This window comes from Pleurodeles waltl, chromosome 12 (assembly GCF_031143425.1).
Source record: "Pleurodeles waltl isolate 20211129_DDA chromosome 12, aPleWal1.hap1.20221129, whole genome shotgun sequence".
In the NCBI taxonomy this organism is placed as follows: domain Eukaryota; kingdom Metazoa; phylum Chordata; class Amphibia; order Caudata; family Salamandridae; genus Pleurodeles; species Pleurodeles waltl.
The window spans coordinates 673,084,475-673,105,932 of record NC_090451.1 but is presented as its reverse complement, the minus strand read 5'-3'; the positions used below and the strand labels follow the sequence as shown (position 1 = coordinate 673,105,932).

General features: G+C 46.7%; 1 protein-coding gene and 1 long non-coding RNA gene across 2 annotated transcripts in view; one reads left to right on the top strand and one right to left on the bottom strand.

Annotated features, from left to right (window-relative positions):
• LOC138268705 (uncharacterized) overlaps positions 1-20,713 on the bottom strand; it is a 527,660-nt gene extending 506,947 nt beyond the window's left edge. The window contains exon 1 of the long non-coding RNA XR_011200058.1: positions 20,516-20,713. This is a non-coding gene — a long non-coding RNA (uncharacterized lncRNA). The remainder of the gene's footprint in view (positions 1-20,515) is intronic.
• Positions 1-21,458, top strand: part of LOC138268704 (hydroperoxide isomerase ALOXE3-like) — a 223,324-nt gene that overhangs the window by 88,151 nt on the left and 113,715 nt on the right. The gene's annotated exons all lie outside the window — the stretch shown is intronic.

The window sequence follows — 21,458 nt, the reverse complement described above, 5'->3', positions numbered from 1 at the left end:
GTAGCTAATGTATCCACCAGAAAAGTCGTTACCGAAGGTAAGTAACTCGTTCTTCTGATGGATACAACTACCTGTGGATTCCTCACCTAATGAATAGAGTCCCAAAGCAGTACCACGCCCGGCGGTGGGTGCCTAAATGGTCAAACCAAGAAATCCTGCAGCACTGACCGTGCAAAATGACCGTCCCTTCTGACCTCAGAGTCCAAACAGTAATGTTTCACAAAAGTGTGAAGGGACGACCAAGTTGCGGCCTTGCAGATGTCGACCACAGGAACACCCCTGGCCAAGGCCGAAGAGGCCGACTTAGCTCTGGTGGAGTGAGCTCTAATGCCCTCAGGCGGATCCTTCTTTGCCAAAGAGTACGGGATTTTAATGCAAAGAACAACCCACCTGGAGAGTGTTCTCTTGTGGACTGCCTTTCCTCTCCTCTTGCCCACGTATCCGACAAACAGCTGATCCTCCAGCCTGATATCCTTCATTCTGTCGATATAGAAGCTCAATGCCCTTTTTGGGTCCAGGCGATGTAGTCTTTCTTCCTCCTTTGAAGGATGAGGCGGAGGATAAAACGTGGACAAAGTGATTGTCTGAGCCAAATGGAAGGGTGAAACAACCTTCGGAAGGAAAGCAGCCTTGGTCCTCAACACCACCTTATCCCCATAAAACGTTATATAAGGGGGTTTAACCGATAAGGCCTGCAACTCACTCACTCACCTTGCAGATGTTATAGCTACCAGGAATACTGTTTTAATAACCAAATACCTTAAGGGGCAAGAATGCATAGGCTCAAAAGGGGACCCCATAAGGAAAGTCAGGACCAAGGACAAATCCCATTGAGGCATAACGAATGGTTTTGGAGGATATTGATTCAGAAGACCTTTCAAGAATCTGAGAACAATAGGGGATTTAAATAACGATGGTTGGTCTGGAAGACAAATGAAGGCTGACAAGGCCGACAAATAACCCTTAATGGTAGCCACTGCACAACCTTTCTGCGCTAGAGACAGTGCAAAAGACAAAACATGTGACAGATGAGCATGTAAGGGATCAATCTGTCTCTCTCCACACCACATAACAAATTTAGACCACCTATTAGCGTAGATAGATTTAGTGGAGTGTCGCCTGGCCGCTAAGATAACATCCACTACATCAGGCGGGAGAGAGAAGGAACTCAGGTTGCCCCGTTCAATCTCCAAGCATGTAGGTGCAGACTCTGGAGGTTGGGGTGTAAAACCTGCCCCTGCGACTGCGAGAGGAGGTCTGCCCTGAGAGGGAGACAGAGCGGAGGGCACAGTGAGAGTTGGAGAAGGTCGGAGTACCACACCCTTCTTGGCCAATCCGGAGCTATTAAGATGACTTGGGCCCGGTCTTGGCGAATTTTCCTCAACACTCGAGGAATCAAGGGTATGGGGGGAAACGCGTAAAGCAACTGGTCGCACCAAGTTATCTGAAACGCGTCCCCCAACGCTCCCTGCATCGGATACTGGAGGCTGCAGAATAACGGGCAATGCGCGTTCTCCCGAGTGGCAAACAGATCTATCCGAGGAAACCCCCACATCTGGAAGATTAAACAGACTTGATCTGGATGGAGACGCCACTCGTGGTCTGTCGAGAATTGGCGACTGAGACTGTCCGCACGTACATTCAAGACCCCGGCCAGATGATTTGCCACCAAGCAAATCTGATGGTCCTTTGCCCAGGACCATAGCCGAAGAGCTTCTCTGCAGAGAAGGTACGACCCTACTCCTCCTTGTTTGTTTATGTACCACATCGTGGTAGTATTGTCCGTCAGGACCTGTACCGACTGACCACGAAGGGATGGGAGGAAGGCCTTGAGAGCCAGACGTACAGCCCGTAACTCCAAAAGATTGATATGAAACACCTGTTCCTCTGGAGACCAAAGCCCTTTGATCTCCAGATCCCCCAGATGAGCTCCCCATCCTAGGGTGGAAGCATCCGTTATGACCGTGGCCACTGGTGGCGACTGCGCGAACGGCTTTCCCTGTGAAAGATTGTTGCCCGCAATCCACCACTTCAATTCCACAGCAGCATCTCTGGAGATCTTGACAGTACCTTCTAAATCTCCCTTGTGTTGAGACCACTGCCTTCGGAGGTACCACTGAAGAGCCCTCATGTGCCAGCGAGCATGCGTGACCAACAGAATGCAGGAGGCGAACAGACCGAGCAGACGAAGGACCTTGAGGACTGGAACTACCGCTCCATTTCGAAACATTGGAACCAATTCCTGAATATCTTGAATCCGCTGAGGCGGAGGAAAGGCTCGACTCAATGTTGTATCCAGTACTGCCCCTATGAACAGGAGGCGCTGAGAGGGCTCCAGGTGAGATTTGGGCACGTTCACCGAAAAGCCCAGGTCGAACAACAACTGGGTTGTTGACTGCAGATGATGCGACACAAGCTCCGGGGACTTGGCTTTGATCAACCAGTCGTCCAAGTAAGGGAATACTGCTATCCCCTTCCTTCTGAGCTCCGCCGCAACCACTGACATCACCTTTGTGAAGACTCGAGGTGCTGAAGTAAGACCAAACGGGAGGACCGCAAACTGATAGTGCTGCGACCCTACCACAAACCGGAGATACTTCCTGTGCGACTTGAGTATCGGGATATGAAAGTAAGCATCCTGCAAGTCGACAGACACCATCCAATCTTCCTTGTTCAACGCCAAAAGCACCTGTGCTAGGGTCAGCATCTTGAACTTTTCCTGTTTGAGGAACCAATTCAAGATCCTCAGATCCAGGATTGGTCTCAACTGACCATCCTTTTTGGGAATCAGGAAGTATCTTGAGTAACAACCTCGACCCTTTTCCTGCTCTGGGACCAACTCTACCGCGCCCTTTGAAAGGAGGACTTGAACCTCCTGTTCTAGCAACAGGAGGTGTTCTTCTGAACAATAAGATGGGCGGGGCGGAATGAGGGGCGGGAACTCCCGAAAGGGAAGGGCGTAGCCTTTCCCCACAATGCCGAGAACCCAAGTGTCCGTTGTGATAGACTTCCACTTGTGGAGAAAATGCTGTAATCTTCCCCCTACAGGAGAGGAGTGAGTGGGAAACGGTGGAAGCCTAAGGCTGCTTCCCCTGCTGCACCCCTCCAGAGGACGAGGAAGAGGCAGAGTGCTGTTGAGAGGCTCCTCTGGTACGGGCCCCACCCCTCCCCCTCCCTCTAAATGACCTATAGGGGAGGGAAGAGGCGGGTTGCTGGAACCTCCCCCGAAAGGAAGAGGAAGAAGAGCCACGCCCAAATCCCCGAAACCTCCTGAAAAATCTAGAAGAGGCAGAGGAAGAAGGAGCTTGCAGTCCTAACGATTTGGATGTGGCTCTGCTCTCCTTAAATCGTTCCAAGGCCGAATCTGCCTTGGCTCCAAACAGTCTGTCCCCATCAAACGGGAGGTCCAGCAGGGTCGACTGCACATCCGCAGAAAACCCTGAGTTTCGGAGCCAGGCCTGTCTTCTTGCCACCACAGCCGTGCCCATCGCCCTGGCCACCGAGTCGGTCGTGTCCAGCCCAGACTGGATAATCTGGGTCGCGGCAGCCTGGGCGTCCGAGACTACATCCAAGAGACCCTGGGGGAGCTCCGTAAATGAAGACGAAATATCATCCATCAGAGCATGGATGTACCTCCCCAGAATGCACGTTGCGTTGGTGGCCTTCAACGCCAAACTGCATGACGAAAATATTTTCTTGGACTGCGCATCCAGTTTCTTGGAGTCTCTGTCTCCAGGCACCATCGGGAAGGAACCAGGCGCTGACTTTGAGGAACAGGAGGCTTGCACCACCAAGCTCTCCGGCGTAGGGTGTCTAGAGAGAAAGCCAGGGTCAGATGGTGCAGCCCGATACCTCCTGGCCACAGCCCTATGAACGGCCGAGGAAGACACCGGCTTCTTCCACACCTCCAACACCGGATCCAGCAAAGCCTCATTAAATGGCAAGAGAGGCTCAGCTGCAGCAGAGGCCGGATGCAATACCTCTGTCAGCAAATTCTGCTTCGCCTCTGCCACCGGCAAAGGCAGGTCCAAAAAGCTCGCTGCCTTCCTCACCACAGCATGAAAGGAAGCAGCCTCCTCCGTATATTCCCCTGGAGATGAAAGGTCCCACTCAGGGGAAGTGTCCAGCCCACTGGCTGTATCCAGACCATGTAGTCCGTCTCCAGAGTCCTCAATCTCTCCCTCCTCTAAGACTCGCTGGTACTCCTGCTCTTCTAAAAGACGGAGAGCACGCCTCCTCGAATGAAGTCTCTCCTCGATACGCGGAGTCGACATGGCCTCCGCCGACGTCGAAGAACGGCGCCGATCTCCAGAAGCATCTGACGCCGCGTCCGGCGCCACAGGCAGCTTCGGCGCCGAGGCAGGAGCCGGAGGACGAGGTCTTGGAGCCGATGGACCAACCGGAGTCACAGGGCAAAATCCTGACTTCGACGGAAGGGCAACCTCCGGGGCCGAAACATCCGAAGCCACCGGAGCGGCCACCGACGCCGGCACCGGCGCCGAGCCCACATTCCCAAAAGGGAGAAAGGGCATAAAGGGTGCCGGCCGAAGAGGCGCAGGATCACCCAACGAAAAGGCCAAGGGCCCCGAAGGACCAGCCGGAGCAGCTCCTGGAGCCATCTGCTGAAAGATGGTATACATCGCATTAAGAAACGCAGTACTATCGGCTCCAGGAGTGGGAAAAGCTGGATACTGGGGTGCCTGGATCGAGGGCGACCCCGACGCCGGGCTCGACGTCTGCGACGCCGGAGAAAACACAAGAGGCTGCACCAACTCAATCCCCGACGCCTGACCAGGCGAAGTCGGTGATGCCGGAGAGGGCAACGGCGTCGATGGATGCAGCGTGACCGTGGGGCTGACCTCCCAAGTCCTCCGACGCCGAGCCGAAGGTGACCTCGAACGAGACTCCTTGCTGGAATGACGTCGTGAGTCTCTACGGCGCCGGTAGTCTCGATGACGCCGGTGAGACCTTGGCGAAGAAGACTTCTTATGATGTTTCTCCTTCTTCTTTGACTTTCCATGAATAACTTGGCCTCACGCTCTTTGAGGGCCTTCGGATTCATGTGTTGACATGAATCGCAAGTCGAGACGTCGTGGTCGGAGCTCAAACACCATAGACAGTCGGAGTGAGGATCTGTAACTGACATCTTGCCCCCACACTCTCGACAGGGCTTGAAACCCGACTTCCTCTGAGACATTATTACTGCAGAGAAGACTACGCAGCAGACAATACACTGTAACCACGAAGGTAACAGTAGCTCCCTCGAAGATAACCGTTTCGAATGCACGGAAAAAAGGGAACTGTCATCGGCACGTCGGCGAGGACCTCTTATTGCCTGTATGACGTCAGACGGCGTCGCGTGGGCTAGAGTGACGTCCTCGTCGACATGCAGAGACTAGTAAGAAGATTTCCGTCGAATGCTGGCGCCATGGGAGTATTCATTAGGTGAGGAATCCACAGGTAGTTGTATCCATCAGAAACGTTTATTTACAGAGCAAGCCCTAATAATGAAGGCATTTCATTAATGAACCATAAATACAAGTTCGAACAGCATTAACATATGGACACACATATTACCTCAACTGCAGACAGTTCCCTTCTCTGTAAACTGGCAGTCCAAGGGTTTGTGCTGCAGGGGGTTGACCTACTTGTCCCAAAGACAAAATATACATGAAAACTTGCTGCCCTTGACCCCAAACAATATATCCTGGGCATCGGGCGACAGGAATTTAACATCCCTGCCTCCAACTACACGGATGAGATAAGGATGTTCCAGTTAGCTGTTGGCTATTTTGTCAGCAGATTCCAAACTTTTCCCTGATTGAGAAACATTTAATCAGAATGACTCGCAGAGATATCAGAGATCTGGTATAATAATAATAAAAACCCCAAACGTACTTTCACCTCTGACACAATGCATACATCTAACCTATCTAAGTAAGCGTCTGCCTCATGCTTTTACATGTTCCAATCCAAGTTTTACACATCTATGTTCAAAACTGTTACCCATATATATTTGGTGATGTTTTTTCACCATCTGCTATGTGACGTATGGAATGTGACATATTAGACCTTACCTCTAACTTGCAATATATACAAGGTAATACCTATTTAGATATGTTTTATATTGCACTTCCGCCTAAACTGTTATAATCTCCTAATGATACATATTGTTACTCAATTCTATCATCCCTTACCTCTCCTTTTATAATCAAAACACAAGCACCCTCAACAATACATCCGAGGTTTACTACTAACTACAGTGCCTTCTCCCTACTCATGGCATTGTCCAGTTTCTTCTTCCTCCATCACATGGGCTGCGGCCCCCAGTGGCCTTGACCGCTCCATCTAGTCCTTGAAGCTTGAGATGGATGGGTAAGGGTTTTTATTCCCTTTTTTGGTACCGCCCTTCTCTTTCTTTTGGTTCATCCGCTTCGACCTATTACCCTGTTGTCAAACTTACTCTCTTTATACCATTTAAGGCTGCGCAACTTTCACCCACACCACAAATTGTGTACCCTCTCACATATCTCAAATATCTTGACCTTATGTTTACTCATCATCTTACTATGAGGCTACACCATAAACAGCAACGCTATCCAACATGACATTCACCATCCCTTGATACGACTTAATTAATAGCTCATATACGAGATAAAATCACCTCTCTACATAAAATGAAGAAACCTACTAATCATACTTGTACTGCTCATAATCCACTACTATACTTTGCAACTCACAATCTCCATTCATCACCAGTCAAAACTCATCCCCAATAGCTATGGCTAATAGTGCTTTAAAATTAAATTCCTCTCCCTCAACACAAAAGGTATTTATCACCCTGTTAAACCCAGGAAAATTTTGGACTACTGTGCTAAATTCAAGGGTGACGTAATCCTTCTACAAGAGACAAAACCTGACACTTATGAATGCAACACAAAACATAACCACTGGATAGACAGCTCCTGCTTTTCCAATGCCCCCCCCCCCCCCAAAAAAAAAGAAAGGCATTATTACGCTTATAGCTAAAAAAGCTGACCTCACAATTCTACACAACTACCACAACACTGAAGGAAGATGGCTAATCACGAATCTGAAAAACTACACAACTTTCTACATAATCAATATATATAAACCCCGACTGCTGATGACACTCAATTCTCGATAACCTTAAATAAGAAAATATGCTAACTACCACACAACTCAGGCACAGTCCTTGCTGGAGACTTCAACCTCCCTTGGGACACAATGCTAGACAGACGTTCCTCTTGTAACTACAGACCCAACAAATCTCATCAACAAATGAGAACCCATTTGCAAAAAATACTGTCTGGATGACTTGTGGCGCCTCCATAACAGGGAACGACTACACTTTCTACTCTCACCCTCGTAACACGCTCTCAATAATAGATTGCATTCTTATTACCAACACCCTTACACCATTCACATCTACTCCAACAATCAAACCTGTATTAGTATCAGACCACCCTGGAACTACAATTATCTCACAATATACCTAAAATGAATCAATAGAGAATGAACCCAGATATATTACATGAGCAAGCTCTCAAAGACGAAATAGGGATAGCTATCACCAACTTTTTTAACGAAAATAACACAGAAGACATACACCGAATTACTCAATGGGATGCCATGAAATCTGCAATTAGAGGAGAACTCATTAATATTATGTCAAATATTAATACATCTACAAATAAAAGATTACATGGTCTAGAAATCTCCATTTAAAAACTTGAAAACATTTCCAATAAGTATAAACCCCAAATGGTCCTCTCCCAATGAAAAACGCTAATGTACGAATAAAATTAAATATTAAGCACCCGTAGTTACACCTGGGTTCAGAACAATAAAACAAAAAAGTTCAGAGAGTACAATAAGGCAGGCAAAACCCTTGCAAACCATTAACATTTTTTTTTTAAACTCCACCTTATTACAGAAATTAAGAACAATGCGGGAATAATTCCTGTTGACCCACGAAAAAATAACTTAAGCCTTCCAAGATTACTATCGAGACTTGTACAATCCAGAAAAAAAATCACCTCCAGAAAAATGCCTAAATCACTTAGACAGAATAACCCTATCAACTTTAGATAATACTAATGAAACAACACTCAATCAAAAAATATCCCCGCTTTAAATAATAAAAAAAAAAGATAGAATACCTAAAGCCTGGGAAAGCACCTGGGCCTGATGGCTTCCCAGCCAAGCCAATTTCTATAAAACCTTCCAGGATACCCTACTGCCCCACTTGGAATCCCTTTTCCAACATTTCAAAAACACTGGAAAAATACTAGGTAGGGCCTCAGAAGCTACAATCACTGTAATTCATAAAGAAGGGAAAGACCCTCTAGAGGGCAATAATAACAGGCCCATATCCTTAATAAATGTAGATTGTAAAATATATGCAAACATTTTTGCAATGCGACTAGGAAAGGTTCCGCCATCTCTCATACATTGTACCCAAACAGGTTTTGTAATAGGCAGGTTAGGAGCAGACAATGATAGATTATTATGCCACATTATTAATGGAGCAAAATCACTATTATCCCCCATGTTTGCCAAGGCCTTGGAAGCCGAGCAGGCTTTTGACGAGGACTCTTGGCCCTTTCTCCACACAGTAATGCATAAATTAAACTTTGGGAAAATCTTCATCTGATAGGTCTTTGCACTATACGTTCAACCCTCAGCACATATCTGAGTAAACAGATACCTATCTAACAAAATTAATCTGGCCCAAGGAACAAGACAAGGGTGCCCCCTTTCTCCACTACTATATCTCCTAGCCATTGAACACCTACTAGCAGCAATCAGATCCAAAATAAACATAAAGGGGAGGGCATGGCTTGGCGCGTCAAGATGGTTGTCACATTCTAGGAGTGATTTGGACCCCTCCAGCATCTGCCACTATCGCCTGCAGTGTCCTGCCCTGTAAAAGTCCATCGGGGCTGGCCATGTGGTGCCAAGTCCCCTGTGAGTCAAGGGGCGGGCTTGGCAAGCGGAGCCCGGGGCCGCCGCCATCGGGACGAGCTAGTGTGTGCCACCCCCGGTGCCCAAAGTGGCAGAATGAGGCCAGGCAAGGCGGATAAGACCCTCTGATCAAGGGGCACAGGGGAGCGACGAGAAGGCAGCAGCTGCAAGGAGTGAGCCAGTGAGCAGGGGGATGGTACAGCGGGCCTGGGCATAGAGGGCCTGGAGCTGCGCTCCCCGCAGGGGCCTAGAGGAGTGGTGGGACCGCTCCAGGCCCTTCTCTGCTTTTCCTCCTTCTGCCCCTGGTCGATAACCAGGGTTCGGCACCTGTGAGTTTTGGAGCCGGCTGGAAAAGCAGACTCTGGGGCCCCTGCCATCGGGACGAGCCAGAGTGCGCTGCCCCCTGGGCCCGATATGGCAGAGTGAGGCCCGGCGAGGCAGATGAGATTATTTGTTCGAGGGACATTGGAGATCGGCAAGGAGGCGGCGGCTCCAAGGAGTGAGCCAGTGAACGGTACGGGGGACCTGGGCGGAGAGGACCTGAAACCCCACTCACCGCAAGGCCTAGAAGGGCAGTAGGGCCTCTCCCGGCTCTTCTCTCTTTCCTCCTTCTGTCCTTGGTCGTTACTCAGGGGTTCAGCCCCGTGAGTCCGGCAGGGCTGAGAGCTCGGCAGTGGATCCCTGGCTAGGGAGCAATTGGGGCCTTGCCCTGGGGAGATAACGGCTGGGTCCCAGGCGAGAAGAGGACCGAGGGATGAGCCAGGCCCCGGTGCCTTGGCTCCGGTGGACGTGCTCCCCGTGAAGGGCCCTGATGGAGTGGCCCACAGGGTGTGAGGATGCCCCTGCCAAAGGTGGGATAGCAGCCACACCCGGGGCTGCAGAGGGTGCCCGGAGAGGAGTCGATTCTGGTGCTGCTGCTCCTTGGACCATCAAACTTGAAGAAGTTATCGCGGAGCCGGGGCTTGGGATTCGGAGTGATCCCATCGGAGCCTAGTCTCAGTGGAGACTGCCGGGGCCAAGAATGGAGTCCTGCTGACGGCCCCCCCTCCCCCCCCCCCCCCCCCCCCATCAACCAGAGGGCAGTGCCTCGACACTGAAACTGGGAGGGTCTGGCGGGGGCTTGCTGCGAGGGGCACCAGCAACACCTTGAACAGGCAAAGCGGCGAGGAAAAGCCTTGGGCCCTGTTGGGGTCCTGCATCATCTGGACTGTTGGACGCGGGGAGGCACCTGATCGCTCCTAGCCTTGCCCATCGCGCAGCCATAAGCTACAGAGGGTGGCACTGGTTGGCTGCTCGTGTTGCTGCCTAGCAAACGGGCCAACCCTCTACAAGCCGAAGTAAGGATGCCTGAGCCATGGGGGGAGATAAAGTTGGTAAACCACCCCCTACCTCTCAGCCACGGATAGACCAGTTTACCATCCAACCGGGTGCTGCCGCCAGTCACAACTCACCTACAGGCACGGCTGCAGTTGCAGAATTGGACATGATCCTACAAGCCATACAGTCCTCTTGGAGCGCCCTTGATGCTAGGGTCAGGGAAGTACGAGAGGACGTGGGCTTCCTACGACAAGATCTCCAAAGGCAGTGGATCGTGGCCCAACTGCAGACCTGGACAGGCGACCTCCACCGTCGAGCAGAGGATGCGGAGAACAGGTCAAGGTGCAACAACCTGCTCTTTGTAGGGATTCTGGAAGGAGTTGAAGGTGCAGGCCTGCTGAATTGATGGAACAATGGCTCAGGTCATGGAGGCCTACAGAAAAGTTGTCCCAGTGATATGTGATTGAACATGCACACAGATCACTGGCCCCTAGGCCTCATCCTGGGGACCGGAGGCACCCCTTGATAGTGTGCTTCCTTAACTTCTAAGACCGGGATCACATCCTCAGAGACGTGCGAACGCAGTTGGATCTTCGGTATCAGAATGAGAAAGTGCTTATCTTCCCGGACTATGCACACGAGGTCCAAAATGAATGTGGCTCAGATGACACACAGTCAAACAAAAACTCAAAGCACTGAAGGTGTCCTACGTGCTTATGTTCCCTGCACAACTTAAAGTCCTCATGGATGGCAAATCCTTCTTCTTTGATGCCCCGGAGTCTGCCTGGGAATGGCTCTCTGTGGAGCCTCGGTTCCATAGAGCGAGCCCGCCTCCTAAACCCCCCTCCCCGGAGACCAGCGCCTGTCAATGGGATGGTCGGTTAATACAAGTTCTATCCACGTTTGTATCTTTATGTATTTTAACTTCCTTTTTTTCCACAGGTATTCACATTGGTCCACTGCTATTACTCCTGACGCTTGCCTTGCCCAGGTGACGATGCACATGGTTCCGGGTACACACGAGGACTAAAGATAGCTGATGGCTCAAACCACTAACCCCCGCTTCCACCCAGGACATTCTTATACCATAATTTCTTGGAACGTTAATGGCTTGCTGGATAAAATTAAGCGCTCAGCAGTCTTTAGCAGTGCACAGCACTACTCCCCCCTCCATACTGATGCTACAGGAGACACACACTTGCTGGGCTTCCAATGTAACATGCTCACATGATACGGTTTTGACAGTGTACCGTGCTGGGTTCTGCAGAGTTGCTAGGGTGGGTAGCGATACTACTCCGTAGAATGTTTCCTGTGATGGAGGTCACAATGAGACCTGACCCTCAGGGTCGTTATATTTCCTTGAAAGGGGTGTCAGGCAGTCAAATGCTTAATATTACATGTATATATGTCCCTGGTAGCTTTGGAAGAGATCATGGTCACCCTCCAGGACGTATTAGTACATCTTCTGCCCAGTTGTACCCTGATTTGGGGAGACTTCAACACCGTTCCCAACCCCTCGGCTGATTCCACTAGGCCCCCCTTAGCAGTGAGATGTAGCAGAGCTAATCAGCTGGGTAACTGGGCTAACAGGCTGGGCCTCTGCGATCTATGGCGAACATGTCACCCTAGGGTGCAACAATTTACACATACCTGAGCAGTGCATCATATGTATGCACCGATAGACCTCTTCTTTATGCCGGCAAAAGATATGCTTTCTGTGGTTCATACCCAAATTCTTCTACATAGAATATCAGACAGCGCCCCAGTACTGCTGTGTGTAGGTGGGTCCGACACCACGCCACGCCCGATGTGGTGCTTAAATGCATGGTTCCTTCAAGAAAAATCCTTCGCTCAAGTTCTGGGAGAAGAACTCAAGCACTATTTTCAGACTAATGTCAGGTCTGTGCAGTTCCCTGGCTCCCTTTGGGCTGCGTGTAAGGCCATGATGCAAGGCTATGCACGCTACCTCCTTCGGGTGACGGAAGGTGTTAGGTGCAAACAAATTACAAACCTCAAGGCCCAGAGCCTGCACCTGGATCCCCGATATCATAACTAGGCAGTTTATGTCCCTTAAGGAAGAGATTTGCCATCTCTCCCTTGAAACAGCGAAACCGGTGTGGTGGGCCTCGATGGCAGGTGACTGTGGTTGGGGGTAGGGGGCAAAAATGGATTGCTACTATACTGGTTGGTGTCCCGAATCTTGGTCAATAGGATTATCCCAGAGATTATTGATGATAGGGGTAAGAGACATTGTACCTCCTCGGCCATCACCCAGGCCTTCGCGGCTTAGTATGAGCAGCTCTATGCGGTGCGCCCACAGCCTTCGGGTGAACGGGCGGGTATACCCCCTTCTCGACGAGGTCTCGCTTCCATGCCTCTAATGCAGAAAGGTAAGCGCTGGATGAAGCAATAAGCCTTGAAGAGATCAACTGGGCGATTGCCAAACGAGCGGATGGCAAAACGCTATATGGTGCACCAATATCGGGGCTGCTCAACACTCCAAGGGTTGGTGGTCTAAACTCGCACAGCAGACTCCACTGTGGCATGGCACACAGTTGGGGGAAGTGACTTCCCTGGAGGGAATCGGTAAATGGGACACCACTGGCAGTACACTCCGTGACGATGTGTGGAGGGGGGTCTCACATGCTCTCATTTCAAGACCTCCAACAACAATATTCCCTTTCAAAGAACCCAATTTCATTAATAACTGCCACTAAGACGTGCTGAAACCCCACAAACCCCTTGATGTGGCTATACATGAGTTCAGTCTGATGGAGGCTAAGGTTCTGATGGTGGCACTGGGGAAGGGAGGAATAACTCAAATGTATTGTAGTCTGAGCTTTAACACACAGGACCCCATGACCAGCCTAAGATCCTGTTGGGAGGGATGGTTGGGGCAGTTGGACGATGAGGATTGGCGTGACGCCCTGATGGCACCCAGGATACTGACTGTGTCATTGCGGCTCCACATCATCTAAACATACTATTTACACTGCGCCTACTTCACCCCAGATAAGATGCACAGGGCGGGACTCTGGGACGATTCCTGGTGCCCCCGTTGTGCCCGTCGTGACTTTTTCCACATGTTGTGGACATGCCTTGATATCACGAGATACTAGGAAGGAGAGGTCGGAGTGCTGTCCGCCGTTCTAGGCAATGAGATAGAAAAGGCCCCCACTCCCATCCTCTTAGGGGTTCTGGAGGGCACGAGGGGCGGTCGGGCAACCTGTGCCTTCTTGGGCACAGCTCTACTGGTGGCAAAAAGAGAGATATAGTTGCCCAGTCGACACGTGTAGCGCCCCCCCCCCCCCCCCCCCCCCCCTCACTGGCCAATGTTGATTGGTGTGCCCAGCAGGAGAAGCCTGTGTAGGAGGCAAGGAGATGCCCAGCAGAATACATAAAATATACCAGAAATGTGGAAGTGGAAACCATACAAGGAAATGCTTAGGGAGACATATAATGTAACTGCATTGTTAACTAAAATGTACTAATTGGCCATGATGAAATTGATGGTGTGCTGAGTAAATATAGTGGAGATGGATCTAATGTGATTTGTTGTTGTTTTTTTTTTCTATTTCTTATCTAGTTATGTCTGAAAAAACAATAAAGCTGTTTATAAAAAAAAAAAAACATAAAGGGACTGCCATTCAGAAAGGATGCAGACAAAACTTGGGCTTATGCAGACGATGTCTTAATCCTTTCACAAGACGTGGATAATGCTATCCCTGCAATCTTGGATGAAATATCTTATGCCACAGTCTCAGGATACTCACTGAACTTTGAAAAAACACAGTCTTCCCTTCAAATAACCTCACCTTGCCCTCAGTAGTGAACTTTAAAAATATTCTTGAAGACACTCGGAAACTATCTGAGGAAAACCAACTCAAAAAGTTCTCATCTTGGACCTCTAAATTTGTGACATGGTGGGGATGCACAGAATGCGTGAAAATGGTGATAGCCCCACAAATAAACTTTATTTCCTCCATGCTACCCCTGCAGATATCCTACTTCTTCAAAAGTATAGACTAGTATATTACTTTGTGAATTTCTGTGGAAAGGGGGAAAAAAAGGCAGACTCTCCCTCAAAAACACTAACATTGGACAAACACAATGGTGATCACAATACATCCTGAATTTCAACAATTGCTAACTTGCCCTCCTAATCAAACAAGCCTCTTGGCGGCTCAGTCCTTCTGCCACTGACAAACCTTTATGTCTACGCATCGAAGAACACCTCACAAAACCCTTCTCATTAACATCAACATTGACTATGAAATTGTTTAATTTACAACATTCCCAGTGCATAATTAAGGACACCATAGATGTGCTCAAAACACTAGATAAAACATTTCCGAACAAGAACCAATCCTTGGCATTCAGTTCCTACAAATTCCTTAAACTCAAGGAATTTACAAATTCCTTAAACAAATTCCTAAACTTCCTTAAAAATATATAATAAACCCCACGAATTGGACTTTATCAACTTTCTCACAAAACTAACTAAGCTGCCACATGCTGCAGCAGTAACATATAAAATCTTAAACTCATCCAACTCCAACAATAAGCTAACAAAAGAAATACAAAAACTGATCCCCAGTCCTTAATAGACCACAACACCATAATGGAACACACCTGGAAGAAAATCTGGTCCTCGCTCTCAAAAATCAAGGATCTCCCATCCTTTACAAAGAAAATACTGGAATATACATAAAGCCCACTGGACACTAGAGAAACTCTTCAAACTAGGCCTCCTAGAATCAGATCAATGCTGCAACTGTCGCAAATCACCTGGCTGTCTCAAACACATTATATTCAATTGTAAAATGCTGAAACCATTATGGAAAGAAATCCAAAATGTACCAAATTAAATTTTCAACACGAGGATTCCAGCAAACTTTCACACAGTGACATTAGGTCCATGATCTCACTCCCATGAAATAAAACTAAATGCTCAAGACATGAGCCTACTAAATCTTATTGTAACCATTGGAATAAAAAATATTCTTTGTGAGTGGAAATCCTTCAAAAATCTTATCCACCATACTCGATGGACATGGGTCTGCTGTGCAAGAAGTGTGGATAACTCATTACTCAATAATAACTTCCAGAGCCAGCTCAAACTATGGAACAAACTGGATCTTTATATCCAAAATATCAATCCATCCTGTGGTACCCCCTCAATGGATACCCCCAACAAAACCACACTGAACCTTATAATACATAAACTACTGATGCACCACAACTAGCAAACGTATACAAGTGAACTAGCAAACGTGTACGAAACGTGTACTCATACTATCAGCACAATCCATCCTCACGCCGCTCAGCCTCCCAAACATATATTACTTCGTACCCCCATTACCCCTCCTTATTTCCCATGAGTTTTATTTCTTCCTTGCCATCTTCCCTTTCTCCTTCTTTTCCCTTCTGGTACAACCTCCTTGATAAATGAGGTTTAAACCAACAATGCCCTTCCCTAATCGTTATTCTCAATGACATAAAATAAGTATCTAATGTACTACTGCATACTTCAGTTACTCATAGCATTGTATGAAATGTTTTATTCCCCTGTATGCCCTCAAAATAAATATTTTTTAAAAAGAACAAACAAATCCGGTATCATTTGGTGATGAATGCTTAGAGGCCTTCTGAGTTTATCGGAAGAAATTATGTAATGCGCCCACCTTTGGATGCCTTATTATAGCCAACAGTTTTAGCTCCTTTGTCATGAGGAAGGTGGATTTGTATTGTCTATTTTGACCCGAAAACATAAGACTAATACCTTCTCACTGCGTTAGATCGAGAAGCTGTAGCTCTTCCTGGCTGTCTTGAAGTTGTTTGCATTGCAATTAAGCAAAGTGAAGAAATTTTGATGACATACATTAATTGGGTATAGTTTTGCTGACTCATACCCAGACCCATTCAGACTCAGCAGATGACAAACAGTCCTCTGACCAGATATGAACAAGTCATAATGGCAGCTGAGAACATCTGAATCAGAAGATGTAATTTTCTGAATCATGCAACGCGCTGCCTATTTACAATAGAAATGAAATAGAGGACATGGATGATGATGCTAGTGAACCAGAACACGACCGCATGAATCTTACAGAGTTATGTACTTAAACAGGACAAGATATACAAGAAATTGCTTTTGAAATGATTCATTTGATTCTGTTTGTAGATGATTTTTGTTTGAGAAAACATTGTGGAACACTTGAGTCTGTCTATGCAGTATGTTCTATTTCTGAAATGCTTGAAGCATGATACTTGTGTAATGTAACTTTAACACAAGTGTCAGAATTGACTGACAAGTGCTTATTGTCTTGCACAAGATTTAAACGTGACTGTTTATACAGAAAGCCAGTATGGTTTTGGACTGGTAGATGACTTTGGGCAGTTGTGGTCATCAAGGGGTTTTATGACATCCTCTGTATTTCCCATCAGGCAACAGCTCAGATATTTATTATTTGCTGGAAGCAATACAACAGCCAAAATAAATCGCAGTAGTCAAGTGTACTGCCTGAAAAAGATATGATCATGCTTTTATATAAATATGCAGACCAATTGGCATGTTATTGCGCACTTGGGAAGGAAACTATAAGATCGAATAAGCAAATTATGATTCAAGAGACAAGCCAAAAGGTAAGAGTACTGCTGAAGGTGCAGGCAATGTAAATGTATTCTTGCTGAGTCCAATACAGACTTTTTTGAGGGAACTGAGCTATCGCCATGGAAACGTGCCATAGGATGAGGTAGGAAACTGAGTTTCAGAAGAAAAAAAAAACACAAGATGCGTGGATCCCGCCCGAGCATATGTATATTCTGCCTCACTAGAATAGTTTTGTTTTAGCACAACGTTGTGATGATCTACTTGCTAAGAGCCTACACAGCAATTACTTTATGCATTTTGCATTTACCAATTTTTTCTATTGCAACTTTTCAATGTGTGCAATACATCCTTTAGAATTATTCCACTGACTAGAACTCAGTTTTTTGGGGGGTGGGTGTTACATAGCTGATTATATTTTCGATGTGCTAGGACGTGCCTTACGTCAGAGGCAGATTGCCTCATGATATTGAGGTTCATCTCCTCTGGAGGTGTTGTGATGAAGTTAAGTTTTGAGGTGTATATTTTTTGTGGTTCTCTGTACTCACAAATGGTCTGACATATCAGTGTGAGCCAGTTTTGTGTGCTTGTGGACCTGTTTTATATTCTGGTGCACAGGGTTTAATTGTTGATATCTCTGATATTATCACAAACGTTTTCTGCAGCAAGCAGAAATGCATTCTGTCACCCAAACCCTGCATAACACCTCTACAAGTTTAAAACTGCCCCGATTTGCAAATGTGGGACACTTTCTTAGGTATCTGATCTGCAAAGGGTGGACACTCTTATCTACGTGCACAGGCTTATTTTATGTCCCGGTTTGATCCTGGTCATGTTGGTTAAAAAAAATTACAGTGGTAGCAGTGTGGCATAGTCAAGGTTAAGTAAGTGGCTGTCCTTCCTGGCCCATACCATAGGAAGAAAGTAACACCAGCAGTTAAGGATTCCTTCTAAATTAGATTTTTAGCATTAAAAAAAAAAAAAGTAATTAGCCATGTGAGTCGTGAAGCTGGTGCAAACTATTAAAGAATTAGCTAAGTTGTGAGGCCACTGCCTTGTAAGGTAGCTCACCTTTAAAGAATGTGTTGGGCTACATTGAGAAACTAGATAATCACGGCACTTTAAAACTGCGCATGATCTATCAAACCAGACTAATATTTCACAAAAGTGGAGGAAAATCACCTGTAGCTTAAAGACCGAAACTCGGCCACATCTTAAATCTGTCTTTCAGGGCTGAATCCAACCTACTTACATTTAGAAAAGCACTTCAAGCAGTCTTATTTAAACAAAAGCTCAATTAATTCAAATGTGAGCATTTTTGAGTAATACTGTCTTCCTAGTATCTGCAAGATCAAATCAGCTGAGCAGACTAAACATGCTTGCTAACTTACTTTCAGAGCAAGTCAACAAAATACTCAGTTATACAGGTTTGGCCCAATAAAAAGGTATATGACTGAGTGCAGTAAACCAAGTTGCATCTCTCTTACCAAAGCACTGACTCCACTGTTGAGTGCCTCTCGCCACCAAGGTCCCTGATCGAAGAAGGCAGGAGGAAGAACTAATCTACCTGCAGACTAGACTATCTGCTGGCATCCTCCAAGGGACACTTGTTTCTACACTTCTTTCTTTGGTTTGGCCTAACAACAGTTTTAGCTGTTTCACCAGCCTGATTTTTTTCTTCTTCTAAAAACCCATAATAAAAATGCATACCAACGGGGGTGTATGGTCCATGCTTCCTAAAAGCGTCGCTCACATTTTGCTTCTGCCACCATAACATGGGCAGTGAGTCAGACCACTTCATCCATTGTCTATCTTGAATTGCGACGCTTTGGCATTTCCCATGATCGCCTGTGCCCAGTCGCATGAGGAATAGTGCACTTCAGTACCAGGGCTTGTGTGCTTGGACTGAGGTGCCACTTCATTATTTTTTATGTTTTTGGCATAATTGTTTGCATATGTCTCAGAGGAAAATAAAAAAAAATTCACACTTGCCAAGGCCGCCCATATTGCCTTTGTCAATGCTTGTTTATCTTTAATAACCAATGCCCCTTCCCATCATGAACCCACAAGACTATACTAACATCACAATCTGAACTAATGCCTTCCAAACACTATCTCAGATGCACAAACTACTGCGCAGAAAATATAAATGCACTGGAGCACCTTAAGGTGTTTGGAAAGTGGACAATACCACTATATAGACTACAATAAACAAATAAATATGTCTATACATAGATTTCATTACAGCAGCTCTTCTAAGAGCTAAGATGTTATTGGCGGCTCTGTCCTGGTCTCTCCATACCAACCACCGCAATGAGACAATTATGACATCACAACTTTGAATGGTGGGGAGACACAATAGGTCATACAGAATGCCACAGCATGCATCTTGGATACTCCTCCAGAAGGAGCATAGCAGATACACATCACAATATGAAGTAGACAAGTTAGACTGTGAAAGCAGAGGTTTGACCTTTTCCCATCCCTGAATGCAAAGTGGTTTGCCCAGATGGTGTTAGGATACTATTCCACGCTGAACCTTCAACTCTGGTTTGGTGCTGCCTTCCTTGGAGAGAGAGTTAATCTAGAATTTTACAGCTGTAATGCTGATGGGGGTAGCTCTGCCAGAGACACACACCAATCTCGCCCTACCAGGCACAACCTGCAGCCGAGGTATGGTATTTTATCGGCAGCTCAGTCCAGGTCTCTCAAAACCAACCACCACAATATCAGCTAAGGATGACATCTTAAATTTCGATGATTGGAAGCAACAATACATCACACAGCAGAATGCTGCAACATATCTCTTGGATAATTCTCCAGAAGGAGTACACCAAACACATATCATAATAAGCAGCAGACTAGACCTAGACTGAGAAAGCAAAGAGTTGAGTTTAATCTGTTCCTGAAAGCACACTATTGCACCCAGGTAATGTTAGGATACTGTTCCACAGTGTTGAACACTGAATCCTGGTTTGTTCAACCATGTTCATCTGCAGTTCTACAGCAGTAATGCTGAGGGGAGGAGCTCTGCCAGATATAGACCAATCGCTCCGTGCCACACACACCCAGCAGCCTAACTATGGGGGTAGCCGCTAAGGTTGTTGCACTGTCCTGCAGCGCTGCAATCATTGGCGCAGGACCTGAGAAGGAGATAGTTATCTGGTACCTGGCACTGGGAATGATGGTGTGGGTCTTTGTCTGATACATGACCCTGGTTTCTATTAGGGGGTGTTCATGGATGCTACCTGGCACTAGGTTACATTTAGGTGATCAATATGCAATGCCGAACATTAAGATCTGTGGACCAGACAGTTGATATCTGAATAATGTTGTATCAACCTTTTGCTTGGGATGCTAAAACAAGTTGCTGTGTAGAGTTAGGTGACCGCATATTGTTGTGCTTTATGGTAAATGTTGATCATTGATGTGTTCTGTGGACATATATGAACCACATGCTTCTCCCTTGTTAGGTATCGTGTGTAAAATGTTAGATGGAGTTCCAATTCCCTGCGTGGAATGTGGAACGTGAAGGGAGTTGGATGAGGCAGTTATTACCGAGACGCCATCAGAAAAAGAAATAAACTGGTGCCCTCCTACCCAGTGTCGTCTTCCTTTCAGTGGCGATGAGTGGGCAAGGACATTCACGCGGCAAGTTGCTTCCTTGATTTTGGGAAGTGGCTTTGTTGACGCAGAGCCAAGCTTCGTAGCTGGTATGCGAGCGGAGCTTCAGACATGCTGAGCTGCGACACTTAGGGGCAGAGGCGGAGACTGCTGGTGAGGAGGGCGTGACATACATGAGCAAGGTACGCTTTCAGGAAAAACATTTTTGTGGACAGACGAGCGTGCACATTGCGCATGTTCACTTTCCAGTGGTGAAAGTGAGGAAGGACTATGGAGATGCAGCTGAGAGCTCACCACGCGTATCTGGAGGCCATTTTAAAAGGTTGGGGAAGTATTTCAATGTGCCCAACCAGATGTAAAAAGAAAGGAAGAACAATCATAGTGGCAGCCATCTTGAAGATAGTAATATAGTTTTGAATGTGACCAAACACAGAAGTAATACAGAAGGATACAAGTACTGTGACAAAAACAAAAAAAGGAAAAAAGAAGGAACAACACATTAAGGCATTTGCAATTCCTTCTGAAACAGAGAGAAGTGAAAATAAAAAGGAAAAAAAAGAAAAACAATACATCTACAGGAAAAAAAGGAACGGTATAGCAGAGGTATATTAAGGACTTGGTTGAAATAAATTGGAAGTTATAATATTTCTGTTGCAATGGAGAAGATATTTGCACCTGCTCGTTCTTCCAGTCATCAGGAACACCGCCTGTTGATTGGCAAACATGGAAGGAGACATTTGAGGCATACCTGAAGGCTACAGAGAGTGACACTTTTACTTTGAAAAAGAAAAAAGCGCTTTTGATATATAATTTGGGTACAGAAGGAAGGAACATCTTAAAAACATTGCCCTTAGAAGCAGTTGGTATCTGAACGGTGGGGGAAGATGGAATAGAGTCAACGTCTATGGTAGATGAATAT